The following is a 27188-nucleotide window of genomic DNA, read 5'->3' as shown; positions in this document are numbered from 1 at the left end:
CTAGGTTATTAATTCATGAAGTAATTTAACTTTCTAATGATTCCTATGCAAGGCTAAAAATACCAACCACACATTGCCCTCCTCCTTCCCTGACCACTATTCCACTCTGGTGACTTATGCCTTTTAGAAATAAACATTTTTTTTTTTGGTGGGGGGGCAGGAGGCAGTGGTCCCATATAGTACTTTGTATATGTCTTTATCTATTATTCTGCCTTGCTTTATTGTCATGCATTATCAATTGTTACCTCATTTACTAGGCTATGAGCTCCTTGAAGTCAGGGACTATTTTTAACGATTGCATTCTGCAGAGCACCTAGCTTTGTGCTTGACCCTAGCCTATTTCTTTTGATAACTTTGTGAATGGATCAACTATAAGAGACAAAGGCAGTCTCTTAAAAGGATGTGATTACAGAAAAACTGAGAAGGCAGCATGTTCTGTCTCCTTACCCCAACTCCAAATTCTTTCACACTAAATTGCTTACTTAAAAAAAAAAAAAGCCTACCATCACAGAATCATCCCTTTAGCTTAAATCCTCATCTTCTAACAACCACAATGGACATCCCTCTGGGGGAGAGGCAATACCCCTCTTGTTGGGGTCATGCTTCTAAGTAAGAACACATGCATCTGAGCCTTTCTGGGAAGCAGATTTTCATAGGAAGATGAGATCCTGGTGCTACCAAGACACTGAATTGAAGACACAGAGATGGGAGGCCGGGAACACCAAGATAAACTCCAACCACGTCATCATCTTGCCCAGACCAATCCTGACTGGTGGTCCCTGAGAGCCTCCTAGGTGGTCCATTGACGGGTTTCTTGAGGAATTCATGTTTATAATATGGCTGTGTCTTTGTTTTTGTTTCTGGAATGAATTAATCATTTAGCTAGACTAGTAAATGAGGATCAGACACTGCCTTTCAACAAAAGCAGTTCCTTTTGTTTCATTAATACTTGAGAAAATGTTCGGCCCTGTAAAATGTGAGTAGGTGAAATGCCTCAACTGTAGGGTCTTTTCCCCTGATAGAAGGATACGAAAGAAAGAGAAGTGTGAGATTACTGTTATTATTCCTCCTCCTAATTTTGCAGAGGTGTTGTCTAGACCATCAGATTAAACCCTTGTCAATATCAAGTTATCAGGTCCCTTGAAGATGTCCCATTCTTCCAAGCCTCCAATTCTTCTTTGGGGCTGTTCATTCCATCAAAAATGGATGGGATTATTTCCCTCCTCCTTGTCCATAAACTCTGATTCATTCCTCAAAATTCAAGTCAAGTATCATTCCTCCAAGGAAGACTTTTCTGACTTTCCCAGATAATTGTTGATACCCAATTATGTTCTACAACTTATTTCTTTATAACCAATAGTACTATGAAATGAAATTGTACATTCGTTCCTCTGTTTCAGTTATTTACTCACGCATACCACGCCATCCCAAAACTTACTAGCCTAAAGCAACATTTTAGAAAAAAATTTTTTCATGATTTTCTGGGCCAACTGGGTTCAGCTGGGCAGCTCTACTCCATAGGTGTAGTAACAGCTGACTGAGGTCACTCACGCAGCAGTGTCCCTCTGGGAGCACACCTGGAGCCTGGACATCAGGGATGGCCTCTCATTGGCCAAGTCCTCTCTCCACTTGCTGGTTTGTCACTCAGCAGCCTCTCTGGAGCCTCCCTGCAACATGGCAGCCTCCCTCCAAGTTGCTTGACTTGTTAAAGGGCCAGATCAAGAATCTGTTCAGTATCACTTCCTTCACTTATCGTTGATCAAAGCAGGTCACAAGACCATCCCAAATTCTAGAGGAGCAGAAACAGACTCCGCTTCCTAATGGGAGGAGCAGCAAAGAATCTATGGCTCTTTAAACTACCACACATTCCCACCAAACGGTGAGCTTTCTCCAGGCAAGAAGTTACAGATCTGCTCTGAGAATAGCAGTCTTTAGAAATTAGGAAGACTATGTAAAACTGTGCCAGAAGGAATTTAAAACAAAAGGCAGGGTGCACCTGGGTGGAGCAGTGTGACTCTTGATTTCAGCTCAGGTCATGATTTCATGGTTCATGGGTTCAACCCCTGCATCGGGTTCTGTGCTGACAGTGCAGATCCTGCTTTGGATTGTCTCTCTCTGTCTCTCTCTCCCTCTCTCTCCCTCTCTCTCTCTCTCTCTCTCTTTCTCTCTCTCTTTCTCTCTCTCTCTCTTTCTATCTGCCCTCCACCCCCCCCCCACCCCGGTCACATTTTCTGTCTCTTTCTCTCAAAATAAATAAATAAAAGAACAAAAGTAAGAAAAGAGATGCCATAACCCACTTTCTGAAGTTTCAAGAAATTCTGACTTTAACATGGCTCAAGAACAATGAGGGGTTGGGGAGTACCACTGGTTTCATCTGTTTGCTCTCTAGATGCCTAAGGAAATAAAGCTTCTTGTAGCCAGAACTGCTATGAAAACATGCATTCATAAAGGCCCCAAAGTTCTCCATGTTCCACTACAACCCAGAAGTGCAATCAACATGAGGTTAACCTGACTTCAGGATTCCAGCCACTTGATACATTTAACATATTTAAATCCATTTTTGAAAATAGTTTTATCTAAGACACCATTACACATGGTCTAGTAGGACCTAACCACCAGAATTTCAAGTAATTGTTCTGAATATGAAATACTCTTATTTCATTTGCCAGAAAAAGGGTACATGCAAACAAAGGAAAGCAGAAGGTTTAATAGTCAATCCAATTGCTTTCACTTATCAGGAGAGTTTATATAGTCAGGTTCATAGTATAATAAGGAATTGATCACAATTGTTTATTGCAAATTTGGGCATAAAAGCTTTCTGGAGTGAAATTTGATAATATATATAACAAAAGCATTGAAAGTTTTGCATATCTTTTGAGCCATAAATTCTTCTAAGTATTTGTTCCAGAAGAAATGGACACAAAGGTATCTTTACAAGATGTTTGTTGAAACAAACACTGAAAATATTGGGGACAACCTATATTCAAGTAATATGAGATTAATTATATAAATTACAGTACATCTATGAGATGGGACTGTGGATAGCCACTAAGGTTATACTCTAGAAAGATAATTTGTGACATAATGTATAAAAAGAAAAACATGAAACAGTGTAGGGTAGTTATGTACATGTCTAAAAACCGGAAAGCAATACTTTGGATAATTAGCAGTGAGTATCTCTAGATAGTAGGATTATAGGTGATTTTATTATTTTTGGCTATTTATATTTTCCATAAGAAACATATATCTCTAATAAGAAACATTAACTTATTTTCCTATTGTTGTTTTCTTAACTTGTGCATCACCAATCGATGGACTGTTTGGAAGGTGTTACAGTGTAGCAGCTTGGTTGGATAAAGCCCTGGAAACCACTGAAGATCTTTACCACGCTACTTTCTTGGATCATACAGTTGTTTGTTCGTAAAAAGTCATCAAAATATGCAACATTTCAGACCAACCATGCAACACAACAAATAATGTTTTCTCATGTATGTGACATGAATGCACTGAATCTGAAATGTCTATGAGATTTGATGAACCTGAGTTCTAGACTGTAAGTTCCATGAAAGTAGGGATTTCATCTGTTCTATTAAGTAAATAAGTTTTGGATGGACAGAAGTAAATAAGTTTTGGACGGACAGATGAATGGATGAATGGATGGATGGCTGGATGGATGGATGAGTGCAATGGGATCACATGAATCATTGAACTCCAGTAAGGTAGTCTTTCAAGATAGCTTCCCAATCTCCTGGGGTTACATAGTTATGTCCCATGCTGTTGAGCCCAAAAATATCCCAGGGACATTTGAGAGCAATTCTTAACATGCAGTAGATAGATAGGTGATAGACAAATGATAGATAATTGAGATAAAGAGCTGAGGAAAGTTCCAGTATGTAGCTGGAAGGAGAAACCATCCAGGGAGAGTGAAGAGAGAATGGCCAAGAACAGAAATTTGAGGAGCACAGATCTTTAATGAGGTTCTATGTCCTATTTACCTACGTGGCCTGCCAGTCTCCAGATCTGGGATCTCACAGCTGTCCACTGCAGACTGGACTTCACTCTAGGCTTAAAGGAGTGCAGAACCAAGACTCCACCACAGGAGGTTCCTGCCGGCCCAATATCATCACATTCTGGTGCTTGAGGTCTAGACATCTTGTTTATCCAGTTCTACATTTGACATTGGCTCTTAATGCCTTACCCCCTATTCCAACCCTTTTAAGGAAAAAAGTATTTTGCCTTGTATGAGCCAAGATCCCACTTCTGGACTCCTGTATTCTACCTTCCTGGGACTACCTACTTCCCTGCACCTCTCCCAATTACTCACACCCATCCACCCACCCACTCACCCACATTTCCTCTTATTATCCATTGTTAGATTTAGTTCGGCTGTCTGCCTTGGCATATCTCTCTACTCTCTCCATAGGAACTGTCCTTTATCTGTCAGTCTTCTGTTGACCAAGCCTGGGATCTGATGGTAGAGGGCACATTTTCCACAGCAACCCCCACTTTAGTCTTCCCTCCTTTGAAGTTAGAGCCATTTAACTCATATCATATGTAGGGAATCAGAGGACTTTAGGTGTGCTATTTACTAGCTCAGTGTTGAGTCAGTCTTGATATTTTTTTTAACTTCTGATGTACTAGATTTCATTTTTTTTTCCTCTCTCACTAAGGTGTTTGATCCAAATGGCAAAGAATCACTGGTCTTCCTGGGCCCAGGTCTCCAACACTTGCCAGGTACTTAGCCAGCCCTCCGAAACCTCAACCTTTCCCTTTGGTCACACATGCATCCTACATGAAGTAATTTTGGAATTTGCTGAAGGTACTTGTGGTATGTTCTGTGGTGTTTGCCAAGATCTTCCCTCAGAACTGAAGCATGGAGCTGAGGACATACTTTGGATGTATATCCTTAATGTCTGTTCTTACAATGTCTCTTAGTGTTTCTCTTTTTTATGAGTTTTTTAAGATTATCAAGGCCTAATCTTTCAAATAATTTCTGTTGTTCCCCAAAAAGTCCCCACTAATAAACACCTAAAACTTTAGTATATGCTCAGTGGGTGCTCAATAGTAGGACCAATGATTAATTCTCGACTTTTTTCCCAGTGTATTAAGATTCTTCCTGCAAGTCTGTTCTTTTGCCTCTCCATAACTCTCTAGACAGACCGTTCCACCTCTTTCCCCTTCATCTGCACATTAAAGTCTTGAATAGAAACAAATCACTGAACCACAGGTTGAAATATAGCTCTAGTCAGATTACTACACCCCCTACTCACCAATGTACCCAGCAGGACAGCCATCTTGTCTCTCATGACAATACATCAGTCAGCCATTCTTCCTAAAAGGAATACTCTTTAAGTAACTATGTTCAGGGCTTCTTGCTTTTGTAAAGTACATCCATTGGCCATTCCATAGTTACTTGATTACATAGGAAAATAATAACAAAAAAAAAAAATAAAACATCACGTGAACTCAAACTAATCCACCTCATCAATAACTTGCTTTCAGGCCATTGATATTCAATATGTACAGCAGAAAGTTTACCCAACTAGTTTAAAGCTGCCAACTTGAGAACAACAGAAATGCTATTTGGTTTCAAAAGCCCTAAATCATAGATTTCACTTGCCATTTTAGGCAGTAGTAAATATACTATATTGTTTCTCCTGTCTTGGGTTTTCTAAATGTATTGGATCCCAAGAGACAGGATGATAAGTGGCTGAGTGACACCCCTACCAGCACATATACACACGTGATTTTTCAGTTGCAGTTGTAGAAATGTTGTGCCCAGATTAACGACAGCATTACTCCACCGCACTTTATGCTTCTCTGGCTTATTGAAATTATCAGTTAAAATTCAGCTTGAGGCTCTTTATTTTGAGAAAAATCTTCATTGGTGCATTTAAGTAAAAACTCCATGCTTGTGCTGAATTTGACATGAGAGGATTTGGAATCCGAGTTATGCCATCAGGATTCCCTTTCTCTGGACTCAGCCTTTCATTCATTCTGAGAAACTCAATGTGGAGGTAGAAAGAATGGCAATAGCTATGCCAGCCCCCTCACCCTCTCAAGCTTATGATTCAAGTGGAAAAGCTCAAACAAAAGTCCGAGAATTTGATCGCATTAATCCTGGTAGGCATGACTTCAGTTGTGTGCCCATGACACCAAGCTTTCTAGCCAGCTGGATGGAATATGCGGATTGGTTTGAGCTGTGCCTGCCTATGTTTCAAGACTGGAGTCCAAGATAGCTTCAACTTCCTTGAGAATACATGGCAGAAGAAGGTTGAGGGTTCTCTAGAGGAAAATCACTGTAAGTACAGATGCACGAAAGACTTCTGAAAAACTGAAAAACAAGCCCCTGTCCTTATAGAGGTCACATTCTAGAAAGAGAGAGAGAGAGAGAGACTGAGTGAACCACTTAAAGAAGATAGTGCAAAACACTGTTAAGTACTCTAAAGAAAATAAATAGGATGAAGTGAGAATTACTAGTGTAATAAATCAGACAAGATGGTCAGGAAAAGCTTATCCCAGGAGATAAATTCTCCAGATAGGATTATATTCCGGCATGTGTGGCTTTGATTTAGGTAATTCTTTAGTAAATATGAATAATTTCTTTCCAGGTTATTTAGCCCAAGTGTTTCTTAAGCATTGTTCAGTTTATTGGAGACATTTCGTACAGATTTTCAACAGATGCTGGCAAATCTAAATATTTGTTCAGTTCTTAAGGTTGTTTGCTGAGGGCAGTATTTTGTATTTTTAGATAATTGCGTTTGTTTGCATGTGACCTTGGTTTGTTGCAACCAATTGTCTGATGATCTCAAATTTGTCTGAGATCAGTACAGTGAGAACTCTTTTGTTGTCTTTCCATTTTAATTCTTTCCTTCATCTGATAATTACCATTGTCTAAAGAATTACAAAAGGGGCCACAGTCAAAAAAGACACACATGGGGATATTTCCTAAAAACTAATTTGGGCAGCTAATCTAATTATCCCATCAAATAAGTGCTCCCCCTGAGCTGGAGGCAGTGTCTTTCCAAACCACATCTGTGAGCACAGGGGCACAGCCATGTCTTGGGAGGAGACAGCCATTTGAGCATTAGGAGGAAGTTGAGTTTCCACAGGTCACCCAAGGACTATATGGAAAACAGCTCGCAAGTGTTTACACCTCAGTTCCAGAGAAAAACCCTGTGTGATTATGACTGTCTGACAGCTGCAGACTGAGGCTCACACCAGCAAGCAATTTGCTTTAGGGACAATTGGCAAACAGGATTGAAAAAGAAATGGCCTCTGCCAATATCTGGACTTGGGTGAGCCCATTGCGCCGATAGCAATCTATGCAGCTCGGAGCTTCGTTCCCAGGACCTGGCTGGGTTCTTGGGACAAACTAGATGTTTGTGTTAGCTTTCTACTGCCATAGTAACACATTCCCACAACGTTAGCAGTTTCAAACCTCATTCATTATGTTACAGTTGTGCAGGTCCGAGGTCCGGGAACACCATGGCTCAGCTGGAGCCCTCGGCGTAGTCTCACAAGCAGAAATCAAGGTGTCTGCAGCACTGCCTTCCTTTCAGAAGGCTGTGGGGATGAAGCCACTTTCAAGTTCACTCAGGTTGTTGGCCAAACCCAGTGTCTTGTGATGATAAGACTGAGGCCCTGCTTGTTTGCCAGCTGTGAGCGCCGGGCCATCCCCAGCCTCTAGAAGCTATCTGCATTCCCTGGTTCATGACCCCCTTCATCTTCAAAGCCAGTAATGACGGTTACGGTCTCTTCTTCCACTGCATTTCTCCCTGACTCTTCTGCCTTCCTCTTCCACCTTTAAGGGTCCATGTGATTACATTGGGCCAAGCAGAATAACCCAGGACAATCTCCCTACTTAAAGATTAGCAACCTTTCTTCCATCTGCAGTGTCTCCTTTGCCATATAATGCTAATAAATTCACAGGTTCTGAGGGTTACATCATGGATATCTATGGGGAGCCATTGTTGTAGAAGTCACAACACTCAATATTTTTCAATAAATTACAAATTCCACTTAGTTATTATTATTACCAGACACTGATATTACCTCCGTCATGCAGCAATATACCTGAAGACTGAGCCTGCTAGATAGGGACTTGGGTGGATATAGGAGGGAAGAAGAAAACACCATTAACGTTCATTCTTCCCCAGACCTATAGTTAGGTGTCTTCCCATGAAAGTCTTCCTTAACACAAAGCTTTGTGAAGCAGGTGCATTATCTCTGTGTTCTACTGAGGACACTGAGACTCAAATTAGTTCAGTGACTTGTCCAGCAGCAGAGCCCTCTCAATCCAAATCCACATGGCTCTCCTATTTGCAGAGCGTCCTCTTGTTTTGACTGGTATGTTACTCTCCTGTCTTGTCCTGGTTAAGTACACAAACTATGATCCAGGTCTGGGACTTATCAATTGTGTGACTAAATGCTTAACATCTCTGTGCCTCAGTTTCTTCATCTGTTAAAAATGGAGACAATAACGGGGTACCTGGGTGGCTCAGTCATTTAAGTGACCAACTTCGGCTCAGGTCTGAGATCTCACAGTTCGTGGGTTAGAGCCCTGCATCAGGCTCTGCGCTGGCAGCTGAGCGCCCGGAGTCTGCTTTGGATTCTGTGTCTCCCTCTCTCTATCTGCCCCTCCCCCACTTTCTCTCTCTCTCTCTCTCTCTCTCTCTCTAAACATTAAAAAAAAATTTTTAAGTTTAAAATAAAAAAAAACACCTAAAAAAATTGAGACAGTAAATTGCACCAAAATGACAGAGTTATTGTGAAGATTAAGTAAGTGAGTTAATACAAGCAAAGCCCTCAAACAGTACTGGGCATTGCTCTATGGGTGTTCACGTTTATTATCATTATGTGTTTCACCAATTGGATTTCAATCATATTTGTGACCTTTTCATTTATATTTTTTAAAATATCTTGCCTCTGAATAGGTTTATCATCTCAGGACATGTTTGTATTGGCACTGACACTTTCAGTCTTAATCTTCCCCTATAAGCCCTACGGGATGACGGAGGAAAAGTGATACTGGTGAGGGAATACTTTCAAAATGATGGCTGTGTCTAAGTAATAAATCAGGGAGAACACATTTGTTTTTGCCAAGGGGACAACGGGGAAAGAGCAAAACTTTTACCAGACATCAGAAAGCTTCTCTGGGTTTGGCAGAATAAGACACAAAGTACAGAAAGGTCACTGGACCCCAGACAAGGTGACTGGACAAGGGGAGACCACAGGCTTAGAAGTGGTGTCACTCTTTAGACACAGACCAGCCTCCATTCCCCAGTATGCCTTTCATGTGCACACAGGCTGGCTGGGGTCCACTGGAACACCAGACTGGGCATGGCCTGGGCTCAGGAGCAATGGTTTGTGTCCAGCAATGATTTCCTTTCAATAGCAGAAGACAATGCCCATGGGTGGTGAAGTAGGAACATGCCCATCCATTGCATCGTCCTTAGACCCTCATTATGCAATTTCTTACCTCTCTCTCCCTTTCTTTCTATTCCTGTGACCCCCTCCTTCTTGTTGGTACTAAGACAACAAGAGCAGGGAATACTACTTAGACCCAGGATGAGCCTTCTGTCACCACCTCAGCTGACCACTGTTCTCAATCATTTCACAAGTGGCACCAGACACGAATTCCCTCTTGTCTTTGGACTTCAGAGAGGAAGAAATCATTACCAATCTGATCTGAATGCCAAGTAATCACCTTCAACATGAAGCAGAAACATGAGTCCCAGGGCAAATACATTCCTGATTGCTGTAACCTAATGAACACCAGAATTGAATCCACATGGAGACGTTTATTCTTTCACTCACAATGACTGAAATCTTGCTATATTGAAGGAGCACTAAGAACAGCACTTAAAGAAACAGATATGCAAGGAAAAGGAAATATTTCCATGCTGTCAGTAGTGCGTGAACATTCATTTGATGATTCCATTCTGTGATCTGTTCATAGCAACTGTTGGATCAGATAGCTGTCCAGCCAACAGGCCTCCTCCATGAATTCTATTTCTCTCTCAGGCCATTTGCCAAGAATAACAGATTGGACTTTAACTCCAAGTCTGAAAAGTTTCCCTTTACTGACTAGAGTTCGACCCCAGTCTATTACCCTAAACTAACTGATAAAACGATCCTTTGATGCTATCCTTTGAACAAGTTGTGCAAGCTAACTAAAACTTAGCAATGAGGAAAAAGGAAGCATAAGAAGCTTTTGAGCTAGCAGTTCTCCTAAACTTTAATTTCAGACACAGTGCACGCAATTCACACCTTAAGGTTGCAATAACAAGACCCACAAAGCTTCGAAAGTACAGGTGGATATTTCTGAGTTGGCTTCTTCATCTCACACCAAAACCTAAACAGCCATATGTTACCTTACTTTTTTGTAAGAACTGTGATTTACATTCATACATTCCATTTTGCCCTGAATCTGGAAATAATTTCCCCTGAATATGAATGCGAAGGCAAAAAAGAAGGGAGGGGTAGGGAGTGCTGTGTTCACACAGAACTGTGTTTACTTCCCTGTTCGTTACTCTGGATACACTTCTATTGTAGGGTGTATCTCTTTATGTAGCAATTATTTATTCAAAACTGTGCACCTGTCCATTGCTCCCATTAACTATGAGCAGTGCAGGATTACCAACCAGGAAATCTGCCTGTGACCTCAGCGAAAGAGTCAACAGCAACAACAAAAATGAAAAAAAAGAGGAAATATTTTGATGATTGATATTTATTTTAACCAACGTGTTGAAACCATCATCACAGGAGAAAATCAGTACTTTGTTGGACTTCCTTACACTTATTTTAGAGTTTAGAGCTTTTTGGATTTGAATCGTATCGTGGGTGAAAAAGGGCCACCAAGGAGTGTATCTGTCATTCCCTACAAGTTCCTAGAAGAGAGGGAACCTCAGAAATGTATCTTGGCCAAAGATATTCAAAGATGGGTTCATAGTAGGGGTTCATTTCTGCCTGTTAAACAAGTGAATGGATGGAAACTGGTGCCTGTAGTTCCTAGCACACATTCTGCCCTTTAGTAAGAGTTTAATCAGTGTTTGTTGACCTACGACAGTGTGGCAAAGCTTAAATTTTCTCCTAAGAGAATGAATGGACTTAACAACTGAAAAGCAGAAGTATTCGTAGATAGATGTGTCAGGTTACTTGTGTTCTCTCTCTCTCCCTCTCTCTCTCTCTCTCTCTCTCCAAAATACCTTATAACATGTGACTTTCTGGAGCCATGTGACTGTCCACTGCCTGCTACTTTTCCTTATACCAGTAGGAGGTTTTATTTTCTCCTCTCTGTGTTTTGTTTATGTCAGTTGTCTAATGACTTGGCCAGATTGAAGAATGATAGCTGTGGCTGGAGAATTGAAGGTGCCTGTAAGTTGAACTGGCTATGTTCCCTGAGGTGGCACATCATCGAGGTGCGGTTAGGGCTTGCGGTGGCTTATGGTTAAGTAGCATGTGGTTAAACCAAACAGTGATGGGCAGCAAATAGGAACACTAGCAAAGAGCTATCGCAGGGCAGGTCCAAAAAGGAAGGATGGACTGACCTGATAGGCCAGAGGGCTCAGAAACAGAGACCTGGGAGCAGGTAATATTTTTCAGGAAAATGTCCATAGCTTCATCACAAGCATGGGCTCAAGGGAGCATGAAAAGGATGGACTATAGGCAGGACAGGGACCTGGTAAGAACTCGATGGGCTCCTGTCCTCGAGAGCCTGGAAGTGTGGCTAGGTTAACGAGGCAAGAATTTAGGTACAGCAGGATTAACAGCCACTTACCAAAATGCGAGTGGGAGACGAAAACTCTGTGCCATGAATAGAAGTCCAAATCAGAAGCTGATGCTGACATCTACCTTCAATTCAATGTCCCCCACTCTCAAATGACAGCCTGGAATGAGCAGTAGAGATCTAGGCTTCTCAGCACACCTTCATTCATTCTCTCATTCATTTAAAAGACACATAAAAAAATTAAAAACAAAAACAAAGGGCGCCTGGGTGGCTCAGTCAGTTAAGCATTTGACTTTGGTAAGGTCATGATCTCGTGGTCTGTGAGTTCGAGCCCTGCATCGGGCTCAGTGCTGGCAGCTCAGAGCCTGGAGCCTGCTTCAGATTCTGTATCTCCCTCTCTCTCTCTGCCCCTCTCTCACTCTCTCTCTCTCTCTCTCTCTCTTTCAGGAAATGAATAAACATAAAATATTTTTTAAAAGACACTGTGACCACCAGCTCAGTGCCAGCCGTTTGCTAGGCACCGAAAACTAGTGGAGGCTACAAGGACAAAGCCCAGCAGGAAGAGAGAAAAGAGAACATGGTGCTCTCTCTAGGCATGGCCCAGGGAAACACAATGGGAAGGAGGCATCCAAAAGGAGCAGCTGAGAGGTGTGGGAAGAAGCAAAGCTGGCAGGTTCTAAATCACATTTCAGAGTCACATTAGGTCTTCTCCATGGTTTAGGCTTCTCTTTGCACATGACCTTCAGTAATTTGGCCTTTATGACGGTGAACTTACTTCTTGTCCTTTCACTAAATACACTGTTGATTCAGATCAAACTCTAAAGACCATCGCTTGGGTCTTAGCACAGCCCAAACAACATCTGTGGTTTTGATTGCCAAGACCTGTGCTGGGCCCACCTCCCAGCTCGGCATCAGCACCCAATGCCAAATGTTTGAATAAACTGAAAACCAAGGGGTCATCCTTGATTTCGCTCTTTGCCTCATCCCTTCTGCTCTCAACAGCCAACGCATCAGCACATTCTTTTTGTTTGTTTGTTTTAATTTTTTAAAGGTTTATTTATTCATTTTTGAAAGAGAGGGAGCATGAGTGAGCGGGGGAGGGGCAGAGAGAGAGGGAGAGAGAATCCCAAGCAGGCTCCACACTGCCAGCACAGAGCCTGACGTGGGACTCGAACCCATAAACTGTGAGATCATGACCTCAGCTGAAACCAACAGTCGGACGCTTAACCGACGGAGCCACCCGGGTGCCCCAAACCATCAGCACATTCTCTTCAAAGGCTACTTCCAGAATGTATCCTGGATCCATTCATTTGTCTCTATCTCTGCGGCCACTCCCTGGCACAGGACACTGATATCTCCTAATATCTCCTACCTGTACTATTGCAACAGCCCCCTACCCGGGCTCCCGATTTTATGCACGCCTCCCCCTGAATCTACTCTCTGCCAGTCATTTCCTTATCTGACTAAAGATACCCACTGGCGACCTGCCAGCTTCAAGAGCTTGCTTGGCCCCACCTGCTCCCATGTTCTGTTCCTTAACCCCCATCACCCCATGCCTTTCTCCCTTTATTGCCTCCATCCCAGCTATACTGGCTTTCTTATTGTCGCTCAGCCACCAATCTATTCCCACCTCAGGTTATCTGCAGCCCATGAGTACTCTGCCTGGAATGTTCTTGTCCAATCTTTGCATGGCTGGCTTCCTCACATGGGCTCAGTTCAAACTGCCCCTCCTCAAAGAGGTTTTTTTTCACTTGACTATGAAATCTTAAAATGTGACCATAAAAATAACCTTGTTTGTTTTCTAATAACCTCTCTTGTTTTCTAAGTCATTTTCAGAAAGGAGTCTACCTTCCCCGGTGAAAGTAACCACAAGGAACAGTGACTTACGTGAAATCTTTTATCTACCAGCTATTAAGTTCATGAGCCAAAATGACAGCCTCCTAACCTCAGATGTCTTCTGTAGGTTAATTCTGCAAATTTCCAACTGCTAATTATGGTGGGGAGTAAGGCCACCAGGACCTCCAGTAAGTTCCAACAGAATCTAACCGTTTACATTTTTAAATCCAGATCTCCCCAAGCATCACGTCGGAGAGCAATAGAGTCCTGGAGTTTGATTTTGCCTATCGCTGCGTGTAGAACTAGGACCTGTCATCTCCCAGTTGGTGCACAATAGCACATTGAATGTTTCAATGCTTAGGAAACAAAAATCACTGAGCTGGACAGCCATTCCCACAGTCAGGGCCACCGCAAAATCAGAGGATACAGGTTGTATCCCATGGTGCTATTAAAGATCTTTGGTAAGGAATGCTCCTCTCCTCTTAGTAACAATTCCTACCCCCTTAAAAAAGAATGAACTTCCAGCTAACAAATTTAGCCTTGAGTGTCCAAGGTAATAATAGTCAGTCTTTATTGGGCCAGAAATCACGCACCTGCATACACCCATAATCTCTAGAACTCACAACCGCTGGAAAGGTTAGCCTCATTTTTTTAGGTAGGGACACTGAGCCTCAAGGACCACACAGTGGGGTGGAGAAAGCCCATATTCAAACTCCTGTCTGTCCAGTTTTAAGCCCTGTACTATTTCTCCTGCCAACATGCTCTCTCCGATTTCTTTGATTAATTAGTCCAGAAGAACTGAGGTTCACCTAACATCTTTAGAGAGTAAAATGAGCCTTATAATATGAAGGAAGTGAAACAGAAAAGAGAATAAAAAGCAAAAGGGCAGAGATGGTAATAAAGGAGAAAATTGGCACAAACCCTTATTATTCTTTGTGGTGAAGAGAGTTTATTGGATTCCTAGCAAAATCCACTTTATCTTCTCAATTCAATCAGATTGATAAACCCTCTGAAGATTTATACCATGCTGTCATTGTTTTTCTGACCCATCTGGTGACTGTGATCATGTTCAAACATTAAATGGGAGGAAAATAAATGTGCATTCTTTCTAGAATGGCACACACATATGTTCTCAGCCTGACAAGTCAGATTCAGCTGAAGAAGACGCACACACAAAAAAATGGATCTGCTTAAGCAGGAAGAGGCTGAAATCAGTTCCCAAGCAGCTGCTTTATTTTGAGCAAAGCTGCATGTAATACTAGATGGGATTAAATATCTCTTTTTCTGATGAGGAGCCAGCCAAATGCTTCCCAGTTTCTAACTTTGTCCCCTTGTTGGATCCCAAAGAGGAACTAAGAGGACCTTCCAAGATATCTTCTGTTGAATATGTCATTAAAGATTCTTCTTTGCCAGACCTTTAGCAATTGGAGGAAAATGTCTCTAGGTGAATTGTCTGACAATAAATCACTTCAATCTGCAGAGATTCTTTACTGAAGCACGCTGGGGCTTCTGAGAAATTCTTTTTATTTACTTAGTTTTCAGTAAGGTGCTGATATTCATTGGCATTTATAATGGCTTGCCCAAAAAGTTTCCTTCTCCCTCTCTCTGACTCTCTCTCTCTCTCTCTCTCTCTCTCTCTCTCTCTCTTTCTCTCTGACCAAAGGCACTAATGAGCTAGGGGTAAATTCTCTCGTTTGCACAAGAAAATCACAAGAATGTTGTTTTGAAAGGCTTAGATCTGCCTAATCATTTCACGGGACATTCCTGTGCATCATTTAAGAAGGAAATAATCCTTGTGTCCCATTGCACGGATAAGAAACTGAGCCAGAGGAGCATAAATGACTTTTTTTGGATGGTAAATTCTAGGTCTCTGAGAGGAAGCCAGACAATGAGAGTTCTTAAAAACCAAGCTTCCCTCCTTAGGTATGCTTTACAACTGCATTTTTTTTTTAAGGCTACGGTGTTATTTTAAATCCTCCTTTTAGTACATCTGACTGGAAATGACCTAGTATTTTTTTTTTTTTTTGGTTTTATTTTTGTATTTGTCTTTGATTTCACGAGGTAAAATTGCTTTCTACTTGCGATCTCGGATTTTGAGTTGTGAAGTTTTCCGGAACTTCCTGAGGATGAAAAACGCTTGTGAGGGAGGAGGTGGGCATCGGGGCTACACAGTGGGGCAGGTGCTGACTCACACGCGGCTTTGGAAGTAGCCTGAAACTGTGCCTCTCAGCCTCCCCTGCCACTCTGCTCATTCTTGTATTCCCACAGCCTGTGTTGCTTTTGGAACTGGGAGGTCTTGTGCCAAGCCAGCCTGCCAGAGTTTGAGAATAGTCACATGGAAAGTTCTGGAAATTGCCCATTAATCGAGTGAGAGAAGAAGTATGAAAAACAACTCCATCGTTCCATCAAATGTCAGGGCACTGACATGTGCATCTGTGGAAAAGACTCAGTGACCCTTTGAAATAAACTGTTTTGTCTCCTGACAATGTTTTCCAACTGTGGCCTTTATGAATCACCTACACTGAAACCACTTGCAATGGTGGGAAAGGGAAGGCATGGAGGGCTCATTTCCCCCACCCCAGAGGCAGTGAGTTCTGACTCTGTAAGGCAGCTCCTGGGAATCTGCATTTCCCAAGGTGATTCTTGTGCATTTTGATTTCTTCTTTTTTTTTTTTTACTGTTTATTTATTTTTGAGAGAGAGACAGAGAGAGAGAGCTAGCAGGGGAAGGGGAGGGAGAGAGAGAGAAGGAGACACAGAATCCAAAGTAGGCTCCAGACTCCAAGCTGTTAGCACAGAGCCCGACACAGGGCTCGAACCCACAAACCACAAAATCATGACCTGAGTAAGCTGAAGTCGGACACTTAATCAACTGAGCCACCCAGGTGCCCCTGAAATTTGATTTCTTAAAAACAGCTATTTTAAGAGGTAAATTATCCACTTAAAAAAGTTCCATCTTGGATTGAAAATCAAATAGTGGTGAGAAATGAAGGGTACCTTCAAAAACGTTTCTTGGCCACTGTGATAATATTTTCTTTCAGCTTTATTGACAAACAACTGACATATAATATTATATAAGGTTAAGATGTACAATATGATCATTTAACATATGTATGTATTATGAAATGATCACCACAATAAGGTCAGTTAATACCTTATCGTCTCATGCAATTGCCTTTGTACGTGTGTGGTGAAAATATTTAAGATCTACCTTTTTAGCAACTTTTAAGTATGTAATACAGTATATCGTTACCATGCTGAACAGTAGATTCTCAGACCCTATATTCTTTAAGGCATTATGACATTAGAATATATCTTTGGGCAGAGACTGAGTTGGTGGCCTGAAAATAGATCTTTTGTCTTTGTTTCAGACATCTTACCCCTTGATTTATTACTGTGATAGACACACACAAGCTGCCTTTTTTACAAGTGGGTTATCACCACACCATCTATTCTGGTCCTGTTTGTGTATGGCTTTAACCAAGGCTTGCTTCTTCAAACCCTTGGGTTGGTGGGAATTTAGTCTGGTTGGTTGATTGATTGGTTAATATCAACCTTTTCTTTAAACTAATGTTTTTTTTTTAAGTTTATATATTTATTTATTTTGAGACAGAAACAGAGAGCAAGAAGAGGGGAGGGGCAGAGAAAGAGGAAGAGAGAGAATCCCAAGCAGGCTCCGTGCTGTCAGCGCAGAACCCAACGCAGGGCTTGAACTCAGGAACTGTGAGATCATGACCTAAGCTGAAACCAAGAGTCCGACACTTAACCGACTGAGCCACCCAGGGGCTCCTGGCTAGTAGCCATCTTGTCCACATTATAATTGCTACAGATATTAGAACTGATTCCTTATAGAATAGTACCACGGTCTACATTTCTCACACCAGTGTGGTTTTGTCTATCGACTGGAACTTGTCAGTAGTTTTTTAAATTTATGTAGTTGTGATTTCTAACATAAATAGTTTTTCAAAAATTGTTAGCCAGCCGTTTGACTAGAAGAAGAGCACTCAAAGGAGAAAGGAAGATAAAGCTGATTTTCAGTGAGAGGAATTGGGTTGGTAAATAACAGCAAACAGAACAGAAATGCCTGGCTTGCCTTCTGTCTCCATCCAACCTCAGCAGTGGAGGAGGGAGGGCTCGCCTAGCCAACGGGGTTCCCCAAACCAGGCCTGGAGGAGAAGGCCTCTTCCCTGAGATTTTTCACAATGTCAGAAAAGGTCAAAACCAAAAATTGTGCAAGAGTCCAATAAGCCAAGAAACTCCACAATGAAGGAGGCTGACCCTGGAAGTGAGCCTCCAGGAAGTAATAGAGCAGTTTGAGAGAAGCCGGAGGGGCTTGGCCTCTTCGCTGGAGGTGCCTTTATGTTCCGCAGCTGATCTTGATGTGTAGCTGCTGCATGGGGGCTGAGAAGGCCAGCTGTATGTCAAGGCCATGGATGGCATACTTTGCAAGTTCTAACAAAGTTCTCAAAGTGTGGGTCTCCCCCCATTAGTGTATCATAAAATAAATTATTGGATAGCAAAAGTTTTTGTTATTTTCATGAAATAAGGGAATATGGCAGAATAAATAGTACAAAACAGAAGAGGGTACATTGAACATGCTGAGGGAAATGTTATTTGGGGAAAGTGTGTGTGTGTGTGTGTGTGTGTGTGTGTGTACTATTCCATAAGGTATTTTGTATTTCTTAGTGTATGTCAGGGTCAAAAGAAGTTTGAGAAACAAAATAGTTTTCCACATAGGCCCTGCCTGCCCTAATCCTGACCGTGACATGCAGTGACCAAGAAACATTCAGATATAGTTATGCTTGCATCCTGAGTTAGTGTTGGCTCAGTATTTGCTCAGCACTGGTCCCCCTCATGCATGAGACTAGAATCAGCCTTGTTGCCTTAAGCCTAGTCAAGGTAAGCTGCCTGGGAATTCAGATGGCCTCCAGCTTCAGCCTTTCTTACAACCGTGAGAGCACCAGTCTCTTCAACTAAATTCCTATCCTAACGGGCACTCAAGTTCTGACCTAGTTTTAGAAACCTGGCCTTAAAATCCAGAATGCTTTGTGGGAGCCCTAAAAATCTGCTCAATTATTGGTTGGTACATCTTATCTTGCCAAGGATGCAAACTCTTTTCATTTTACCCCACACATGAGCTGGAGTCCTATGTTCGCCCATAAGCTTCCCTTCTGGAACTGTGCCTATACCATAATTCAGACCATCACCACTACTGGAAACTGGCCACTGATGCCCCCTAGGGCAGCCTCAATGCCCATCGCAGCTCGAACTATGGCCCATGATGACTCACCCAGAGCTGAGCTTTGAGAACGGTGTAGAGGAGCGCTTCTCCAAGTGTGGTCCCGGAACAGCAGCAGCACCACACCAGGAACTTGATAGAAATGGAAATTACAGGGCCCACCCCAGACCTACAGAATCAGAACTCTAGGGATTGAGGCCAAGCCATCTGGGTTTCCATGCACCTTCCAAGTGATTCCTGTGTGCATTACAGTTTGAGGACCACTGGTTTAGGGCAAAGGGAAAGGTACTGGACACTTAGTACTAGACACACAGAATGTGGTGGTGTCATGGTCAAACCAAATGTGTTCACGTATTAACTCTTCTATACCTTACAACAGAAATATTCCCACAGTGGTCTTTGTTCTTACAGTTTTACTCAATTGAAGTCCGAGGAAATTTAAGTGCACCTGATTGGATAAAAACTGAAAAGACAGTCACAGAACTGTTTTTGAGGTTTGCAGGTTTCCAGAATACTAAACAAGTTTTCATTTGTTAAATTTCACTTGCTAAATTTTTCTTATTCCAGATGGGACCAACAGCAAAAGAGATATGAATCTCAGGAGGCACCTTTTTTCTCATGAAAACACAAACTAGTATTTGGCTTTTTTGTTCAGTTTTGTTTTATGATTTTCCTCCTTCACACTCAAAAGGGTCAGATAAAACTCCAGATGTTAGGTTCTTTATCCTAAATGTGCATTTTGCAGTTTGTCCATCAGCCATCACCTCAAAGCCCAGACTACTGTTGAATTTTATAGTAACTCGCGTGTAACCACCTTGAGAAGAAAGTATGTCTTAGTGACGAACAAAGTTTCTCGATACTTTTTGGTCTATGATCCATTTATGAACTTGCTAGGAAAGAGACAGCTCCTTCCTGTTATCAGCCTACTCCTCTGTTAACCCTTAGCCTTACAAACCCAAGGGCAAATGTATATACACTGATTTTTACACACTTACACACGTCCACCATCTCCAGAGTAGAGACACTGATTAGGGAGAGAACAGAAACTAAGAATCAGCCAATACCAAGAAACATGGAGTTGAGTGAGACTCAACATACCTCATGTTTCCCTATAGCTGTCAATGACTAGTTGTAGCAGCCATATTTTTTTTTTTTTTTGGTCTGTCCAGCAATCCTTCCTAGTGGGGTGACTCCACCACTATTCTATAGAAGAAGCCTCCTTAGACCACATGGCGTATGTGGTGTTGATACCACCTTCTTGCTGAAGAAGTGGCCATGACCTAGGCTAGATCACCCACAGAACTGAGCCCATCTCTCTGGGCAGGGTGATTAGATCAGGGACGGGCTACACTGAGCCAGTTGTAATGCCTCCAGGACTTTTGTCCTGAGAGGCAGCGTTCTTTCTCTCTGACTAGGAACACTGAAGACCACACACATCTTCATCTGGAGCATCTGGGGGCCGTTGTGCCACCTCCTGGGGAGACAATGAGAGGGAAGCCAGGTGAGGGAGGTGTATCTTCGAGGTCTGGAGCCACCTGTGCCCAAAGTCAAGCACACCTCTTTGCCTCTCCAGTTACTCAGGTCCATCAATTAACCTTTTCACAAAATCTAGTTTGAGTTGGGTTTTCATCATTTGCAGCCAAGAGCCTCATACACTTTGCTGGTTATCCCCATAAATTGGTTTTCTCTTTTACTCAATAAACGGAAAAACTATTCTCTATGGCCTTTCTCCAGATCTATGATTCTAAAACATACTCTCTTCTCTAAGTCGGGCAGATTATTTTCTTTTTGGTTCTTTTTTTTTTTTTAATTATTGTTGAGAGACAGAGACAGACAGAGCACGAGCAGGGGAGGGGCAGAGAGAGAGGGAGACCCAGAATCCAAAGCAGGCTCCAGGTTCCGAGCTGTCAGCACAGAGCCCGCCGCAGGGCTTAAACCCACAAACCTTGAGATCGATCATGACCTGAGCCGAAGTCGGACGCTCAACCGACTGAGCCACCCAGGCGCCCCGGGGCAGATTATTTTCTAATATCGCATGCCAATTTATCCATCCCTAGACCAGTTTTCTTTTATTTATTTAAATTCAATCAGATTTATGTTGCCTATACTTTCTGGGAAGATTAATTAAGTCAAAATTCACAGATGCTGTGAAGAGAACATTTTCCCTTCTGGCCTGATGCAAAACATTCACCGGTGCTTCAAGTCTGGAGCCTGCAAGGACGGGCTGCTTAAGGTCCGCTGTCTTCTTGCCATTGACCTTGTTTTGCAACTGGTACATCAGCGCCTTATTTGGTTCTGGTGAGAATCCAAACGAAGAGCAAAAGCAAAATGCCTTGATAACATTTGCTGACGTCCTGTGAGCAGTTGTATCCTAAGAATGGATGCAGTGGCGGCCCCGATAAACTCTAATGAACACAAGTCAAGGTTTCATTGCTCTATAAACAGTTTTTATATATAAATGTCACATGAAAGGCAGTGGGATTAAAGATTTATGCCCTAGAGTTGCCTGGAAAACATCACCCAAGCACTGTTGTTCCTTTGGCAGGAGATGTAGTAGCACTTACTGTTTGTTTAATCCAGGCTCCTCTTTCTTAGAACTCTACACTGTCAAAACAGTCCTTTGTTCTCAGTGTATATGTGTAGAATTATATTAAAGAGAACTGGGGCCATTTTATTTCTTTTATTTAAAAAAAAAAAAAAAAGAGAGACCAGAGGCAAATGTGAGCAAATGTATACTTGTGGGTATGGAGAACGCAGTTTTTTTATATATAAGAAAGTAGGACATGGGCTCTACGGCTAACACCAAGTAATCACTCAGAAATAACAAGACTCCAGAAGAATTCATGGGTTCATTTTCTGTCCTAATAGGAGCACTTAATGATCACAAAAAAAAAAAAGTTCTCATCAAGTATCATTACTTTGAACCCAGAGATGAAAACTTAACCACATTTCCGAACATCAAAGTTGCCAAACTCAGAATCTACCTCCAAACGTGTTTGAGTCACACAGAGCAAAAACTCCATTCACCATTTGTTAAAAGAGTCTCTTCACCTCTCAGATGAGAATTCTGGGGCGGGGGGCTTGAACTACTACAGAGGAAGGTTGTGGAAGGGCCAATAAGGAAATTTTACATGCAGGGCACCTGGGTGGCTCAGTTGGTTAAGTGTCCAACTTGATTTTAACTCAGGTCATCTCACCTTTCAAGAGTTCAAGCCCCCCTTTTGGCCCTGGGCTGGCATCTTGGGGGCTGCTTGGGATTCTCTCCCTCTCTCTCTCTTGCTGCCCCTACACTGCTTGCTCTCTTCCTCTCTCTCAAAATAAATAAACTTAAAAAAAAAAAAAAGAAATTTTACATGCAGAGGAAGGTGTCACGTACATAGAAACTATACAATTATTTTGTGATAATTTGGATTTTTACCGCTTTAGTATTATTGGTTATTTTCATTATTGCTTTGCCATTGAATAACACTAAAAACATGGGGGTTTGTAGCATAGAAGTAACAGCTTTGTTCGTGTATGCATATTTCTGTAATCAGTTCTAATGTTTTAGCAGCATCAACCATAACCATAAGAATGTAATAATTACACATTAGAAATAATTTTTCAGATAAACTTTATTTTCACACCATTTAATAGGTCAATTATTGGACAACATTATTCATTCATAGAAGCTGGCATTATAGGAACCCAAAATATATCATTCTAAGCACAGCCTGCTTCCAAGAGATGTCAGTGTTCAAATATTACAAATCTCTTATCGTGATTATTAGAAATGTGAGGTCCTGAACTTACATAAGAATATGGACGAATAAATCTATTTAAACATTTAAATGTTTTAGGCTAAAATATAACAATTAAGGTAAGTACCATTTTTTTACGATTCCCAAAATAAGCAGCTTTTAAATCTAATAGACCCATTAACAGTCACAACCCTTAGTCCAGCAGGAACATATTATAACATCATAATTTGTGTTTACTGTTTTTATATTTTTATTATCTATTATGTAAGATAAAGTGTGAAAAGCTTAATTCTAGTTACAGAACAGAATGTAAATGCTAAAAACCTGAATACTGCAAAGGAAAGATAGAACTGATGAAGGTCAGACGTCAGTCACAGGAGATAAAGCTAACCTACCCACGGGAGATGAGTTTCCTCAACGTATGTAGTGAAAACTCAAAGAAGTACTATCTAAAACAGAGAAATCAAAAAACAGAGATATAAATATGCTACAGTCTGAATGTTTGTTTCCCCAAAATTCATATGTTAAAAACCCGGTGACCAAGGTGATGGTATAAGGAGATGGGGACTTTGGTAGGTTTTTGGGTCATAAGGATGTAGCCCTCATGAGTGGGATTAGTGCCCTTATAAAAGAGACCCCAGAGAGCTCTCTCCCTCTCTTTCCACCATGTGAGGACATAAGAAGTCAGCAGTCTGCAACCCCAAAGAGGGCTGTTACCAGAATTTGATCATGTTGGTACCCTGTTCCTTGGACCCTCCACCTCCAGAAGTGTGAGGAATAAATTTTTGTTGTTTATAAGACCCTCAGTCTGTGGTACTTTGTTCTAACAGCCTGAAGAGACCAAGGCACATGGACGTGTCGTGGGTGGAGTCACAGAGGTTATCATGAACTGAACAGAGCATCACGTGTAAAGGAGGGTTTTAAACAGTGGGTGTAAGTAAGACACATCTTTCACCTCTGAGGGCAGAGATCAATACTGATACATCTGATGAAAAAAGAGAAGTGTGAGTAGATTACTTTGTATGGCCAGTCAGCTATCGGAAGAATAAAGCCAGAAACGGTTCAATCCCAGGACTCACCTTACTTGACCTCTGAGCGACGTTTGAGCGGTTGACAACTCCCTCCTCGGTACCCTGCCTCATTTGGTCACCAGGTTGTTGTTCTTCTGCCTCACTCGCTGCTCAGTCTTCCCTTGCTGCTTCCTCCTCTAAACTGCGAATATCGGGGTGTCCCCAGACTGCACTCATTCCCTTGGTAATGACAATCCCTTGGCATAGGATCATCGGTGTATTTTCCTAAGATTTTGAAAGTTGTAGTTCATTATGATATTTTAGCTGACAAATATTTATTAAGTGCCTATGATATGCAAGGCATTCTACTATATTCTTGGGCAGCATCGTTCTTTCTAGAACTTTCTGTGATTCTGGAAACATTCTATTTCTGCATTATCCAATATGGTAGCCACTAGCCTCATGTAGCTATTGAGTGTCTGAAATATGGTTAGGGTGTAATCGATGGACTACATTTTAAATTCTAGTTCATTTTAATTTTAATAGCTACACGTGATTAGTGGCTACTGAATAAGAGTATATGGTATATGGTATATTTCTAATGACTCAGCTATGGAAAGGATATTTATGCTGGTCCTTAATTCTTGGATCTTACCTTTCAACAAGGAAAGGATCCCACTTTAAAAAAAAAGTTGCAGAAAACAGAGGAGAAGTTCTTTACTCCAACTAAAACTGGGCCAAGTTCATTGGACTGTGTCATATAACGATTTTGGAAAGCTGATCCTAATTTTTACTGGTAAAAGATAAGGAAGACCAGTCAACCTCTTTCTCTGTTAAAATTATTGGGTTTTTAAAACAGTCTTAGTATGTTAGTTCCATTTTAAACTTCATAAATGTTGGTGATTTGGGAACAGAAAGTTATAAAAAGGACTGAATAAAACCCAAGACACAAAGACCAATTGTAGCCAACTTTCATTTTGGTCTTCCTTGTTTTTCAGTGTTGTCTCTTCAGTTCCAAAGATCTCACTAGAAGTGCTGTTATTTCATCTGCCTCTATTTCTGAACTTCCTGCTCAAAGTTTGTTTCCTAACGTTTATCATATGCCTTATGAATGTCCCACTACATCACTGACCCTGGACTTTTATTGTTGTAAACCTTTGTGTGTTCCTGGCCCACTATTGGCCATAATAATTTCAACTCATTTCTAGCAGAGAAGGGAAATACCTGACATTTCATTCTAATTAATATACTATTATATTAAAATTTCTATTTCTTTAGTGTGCATTGGTTCAGGGGAGATGTTTGCTCCTGGAAGATATCTAGGTTTTAGTTGCTTAGGCATTTTTAGTAAGTAAGAGAAAAAACATTCTTTGAATAGAATTGTTTTGACTACTTTTTAAATGAACAAACATCTGCTATACTTACATAGAGTTAACTACCGTGGTCTACAAAAGCCACACCCACCATTATTTTCCAGACATGCCTCTCTCTCTAGATTTAATTACTGTACTAGCTATATCAGGCTGCTTAGCTTTCCAGCCGAAAGGGTGTTCTAGTTGCCCTTTGATTCCTTTCTAGGGATTTTTAAAGGTGTTACAGCCCAACATTTCCTTTGGTCTTTAAGCCTTGGAGCAAAGGCTGGAGTGGCAGTCACCTTTTGCTGGAGATGGGGACTCTACATACACTCTTGGGCTATGCCTTCTTTTAAGAACCGCTTACTGAATGGAAAGCTAGTATGAGAAACTTGTTTTTCCCTAAACAGGCAAGTTCTGGGTTCTCTATAGTCCCTCAAAATTCTATTACAAACCAGCTAGTTATTTTCTGAGCTCATCATATGTAGCTAAAAGAAGCCAGCTAATACTTCAATATGCTAATAGAAACCATCTTGCCCTGGTCCGCGAGTTCATTGGTTACATTTCTATCTTCCACTTTGCCACAGAAGATGGTTATACCAAATGCTTCACGGTTATATAACATGAGTCACCATTTTTTCAGGCTTTTATGATAGTTTCTTCAACATTTTCCAACCTACACCCACCATCGACCCCACATATTTTGGGTTTTTCTTGCAGCCAACACAGTACTTATTAATACAAATTCCTGTATAGGTTTGCTATTGCTGCAAAAATGTTGCAAAAAAAGACAGCTACAAAATCTCAGTGGTATGTAACAATAAACATTTATTTAGCTCACATGTCTGTGGATTGGCTGGGGATGTGCTGATCCAGGCTGGGGGCAGCTCAGCTGGGTGACTCTGAGCCATGTCTCACATCTTCCTCCTGGAACCTGTGGGCTGATCTGGGAATGTTCTTTTGATGGCAACAGCAGGCTGCAAGAGCCCAAGACCTCCCCTGCAAGAGCATTTCTACCTCCGTTGAGTCACGCCTGCTAATATCCCATTAGCCAAAGAAATCGCGTTCTAAGCCCAAAACCAAGGGGGTAGGGAGGTAGCCTCCTTGATTTTTTTCATAATTCCTATATAAGTTAGGCAACTTTTGGTGTAAGCAATGAAAGACAATCTGGATAAACCAGTCACAAGGGGATGCATTGGAAATATATGGAGAAGTTCATAAAAACAGAGAAAAATCTGATCCAAAAAGGATTAGAGACAAGAAGTTTCCGAAGGTCTAGGTAATAAAAGTTCATAGTCTCTGCGAGGAAAGCTGTCATGGACTGGGAGAAATTGTCCCATCCTCAAGTCACTCAGCTGAAGATTCAAATTCCCGAGATAGTCTAGCTGAGAGACTCAACCCTACGCCAGTGCCGAGTCAGGGTACTACCCCACTAAATCTACATATAACAGGGAATATTTGGCCCCCAAAGGAAAACCAACGTTTTGTTATCAAAAGTAAGGGCTGCATGCTGAGAAAGAAAAATCAGCAGGTGTACACCCTTGTGACCATATAAGGTAAACCATTTGAATTTTAAGGATAGTAAACCTATCAAAAGCACCATATTCTTTCACACAAGGAAAATAAAACTTTGAGGATATTAAGCCTATCAAAGGCGCCATATTGTGCCAACCCACCTACACAAGTAAAATAGAAATTTGAATGCAGAAATAACTCTACGTCACTCTAGTAAATGCTGTATATCAGATGTCTTAGAAGCAGAAGACTGGGGCCACTCCACGAGCTCTCTGGTAACACTTTTGTCTTCCACTTGGCCACAGAAGATCATTACCCCCAAAGGCTTCACGGTTATATAACATGAGTCACCATTCCTTCAGGATTTTACGATAGTTTCCTCAACATTTTTCCAATCTATACCCACCACCGAGCCCCAGGTGGTTCAAGGTCTACCATTTACTACTTCTCTGAATTTAGGCAAGTCACTTAGCTGCAATCTGTTCATCTATAGAACAGGAAAAACCTGTCGTCTGTCTCTAGAGGTTGCTGTGAAACTCACATGAATTAACAGACATGTACACAAAAGTGCTTGAAAAACTGTAAGGTGACTGTAATGTGACAGCAACCCTTATGTGCCTAATGACACTGGCTCCAAATCATGTGCCTAAATGCTGTTTTACCTGCAAAGGCCAGCGGGTAAGAAACACCTTGCCCATTTAATTATTTCCTATCGTAGGAAGCAGACCCTTTGAATGTAGCATCCCTGGAGACTGAAGAAGGAAGG

The sequence above is a fragment of the Prionailurus viverrinus genome, chromosome C1 (assembly GCF_022837055.1).
Source record: "Prionailurus viverrinus isolate Anna chromosome C1, UM_Priviv_1.0, whole genome shotgun sequence".
NCBI lineage: Eukaryota > Metazoa > Chordata > Mammalia > Carnivora > Felidae > Prionailurus > Prionailurus viverrinus.
This window is presented reverse-complemented; position numbering follows the sequence as displayed.